The sequence below is a fragment of the Spermophilus citellus genome (assembly GCF_964194105.1).
Source record: "Spermophilus citellus genome assembly, chromosome: 6".
Taxonomy (NCBI): Eukaryota; Metazoa; Chordata; class Mammalia; order Rodentia; family Sciuridae; genus Spermophilus; species Spermophilus citellus.
Window position 1 is genome coordinate 18354775 of NC_138187.1, and position 2590 is coordinate 18357364.

A 2590-nucleotide genomic window follows, 5' to 3' on the forward strand; every position below is an offset into this window, starting at 1 on the left:
TCTCTCTCTTTTTTTTTTGCAAGAGGTTGGGAATAAAAGAAAAAAAATCACATTTCAAACAAAAAATTGGTAAGCAACTTCTGGTAATTATGAAAAAAATTACAAGAATTTCAGGAATTTTATGATTAAGAATTGTTTTAACTACAATAAGAGCATCTCTACTTTTAAAAAAATATTTACTAAATTAAAGAGCATATATTCCAGAGGTTCTGCATGAGACAAAAGCAACATTTTACTAAAAATATTTAATATCCCCCTCTATTTCTTTTATTCAGGTCCTCCCTGTTAAGTTGCATCTCAAATTGCAAACATTGAATTAACTGTAAGGCTGTTTTTTTTTTTTTTGGTGTTTTTTTTTTGTTTGTTTTTTTTTGCTCTGGAGACTTAAAGACATGTGCTTCTATAAAAATGTAGGTTTTCAAAATGGAGGTTTCCCATAACAGCCAAAAATAAGACTTAAAAAAAGACATTAAATAATTGCCTTAATAATTGGTAAAAGTTAAAGAAAAAACAAACAACAAAACCAAACCTCAAACAAACAAAACCCAAAAACCCCAATAGGTAACAGCAAACCTGATGTGTACCGGTATGACTGTGGGAGATGCAAACATAAAACTGAGCAGGCAAATAATCCTACAGGCCCTAGAATGTTTGAAATGACTGAAGGAATGAATCACATAAGGTCTAGAGGGTTCTCAGTTCCTGGAATTTTGGTTTTGTACGATACTAAAAATATACAAGTATTGTGCTGGGTTATTTTGGCACCTAATCTTTCTAAATTTCTTATGTAAGATTCTGGCGTGGAAACAGGTTTAAAGACATTAACTCAATACGGCATGATTTCAGGAAAGGTCAACTGGTACAGATGATAAGCACATTTTAAATGGTGAACAGCAAGAATCTTTTGCTAAGTGTCCAAACAGGTTGGTTATAACCCAGACACAGAGGTTGAAATTCTGTCAAGCTTATGGCCTGGTAAAACGGCCAGACTTATTCACCTTGCCAACATGCTGTCTGACATGTGCTACAAATTAGGTACCGTCTTAAGTTTCACTTCCAAGGCAATAGCATCAGGCTCCCCAGTTTTATTGAATGTAACAGTTTTCCTATGACCATTGGAGTCTTGGAAACGCAGGTGCATGTTAGGATGGTACTTCTCCAAGTACAAAGGTCGCTTGCTATTAACACACCGCCTTTGTCTTATGAATTGTACTGCATCTCCATATTTCATTCTGCCTTCAGTCAATGTCAAGGCAACAAGCACTGGAGCTCTCCGAAGGCCTGCAACACAATAAGCAGCAATACAACCACCAGGTTCTTCACGAAACTTAATTTTTACAAGACTTAACCAGTCATGGACAATTTGGTTGGACGGTGGTGCACCATCATCAAAAGGCCAATCAAGAACATGGAGGCCTTCTTTCTCCACAAGAGTCGTATCATAAGTTGCTTCACATACTCTTCCTATTGTGCTAATACTATACTTCTTAAGTTCCTCTATACATTTGTTGAAGGTTGCATTGGTTGGATTGTGTGTAATAAGAAATCTCATATTCTTGTCCGTGACTTCCACAGGAGCAGGGTGGTTCATTCGAGCCATGTTCATTTCGTTAAAAAAAAAACACTCATTAGGGTTATGAAAGAATTTAAAAATTGATTATAGAAATGATGCAAAGTAACGGAAATCTACCTCATAGACTGCACTTGATATTCTCGTGCTTTGAGTATGAAGTTGGGAGTAATGGGAAATGAAGTGAACCTCCTAACAAGAAGCAGTGATTCTTCAATCCAGTAATACTGAAGCAATAGAAAAGAAGTGCCCTGAGGTTTACCCCATCCAGGTCAGAACTCTTGTAAAATGCTCGGTGGATTTTCAATTCTATTCATCTGTGTCCAGGTTAACCACTCTTATGGGGGCTTCTTGGTGGAGTAGTAGCGAATTTCTACAGTTCCCTTGTCTGCATAGAGATCGGGCTGCGCCTGGCAGTAATCTCCACTGCCCTTAGAAACTCCATAAATGTGTGACCAAGAACACCACAGAACTGAGGAATATGTTTCCTCATTGAAGATTGTGGCCTAGTCACACAGCCGGTCCCGACGTGGTGGAATGAGATGAACATCATCACCCTAGGTACATGTATGATTGCACATATGGAGCGATGCTACATCATGTACAACCAAAGAAATGAGAAGTTGTGCTGCAATTGTGTACAATGAATCAAAGTGCATTCTGCTGTCATATATACCTAATTTAAGTAATTAATTAATTTTTAAAAAATTCAGATAAATGCTTGATTATGTAGAGCAAGAGGTCACAGGAGATTAATACTTGCCATCCCAACTACACACCTCTATAATGTAAGTCAGAACTCTTTGAGGTTACAAGGGAAAGAAACCAATTCAAACTTACTTGTCGGTAGAAATAAGGGCATGCAAACAGAAAGTGTAGAAAGAAGTGTGGTTTCAGGTGTGGCTGGATCCAGGGGATTGATGATGTGATCAAGATGTACACACCTATTTTTTTTTTATGTTGTTGATGTTCTTTTTAGATACACATGACAGTAGAGTATATTTTGACCTATCATACATA

General features: G+C 37.1%; 1 pseudogene across 1 annotated transcript; it reads right to left on the reverse strand.

Annotated features, from left to right (window-relative positions):
* Positions 1 to 1085: 1085 nt before the first annotated feature.
* LOC308651350 (protein tyrosine phosphatase type IVA 1-like) lies at positions 1086 to 1600 on the reverse strand (annotated as a pseudogene). Its single transcript has one exon. The product of its transcript is annotated as a protein tyrosine phosphatase type IVA 1-like (transcript).
* Between the last annotated feature and the right edge of the window lie 990 nt (positions 1601 to 2590).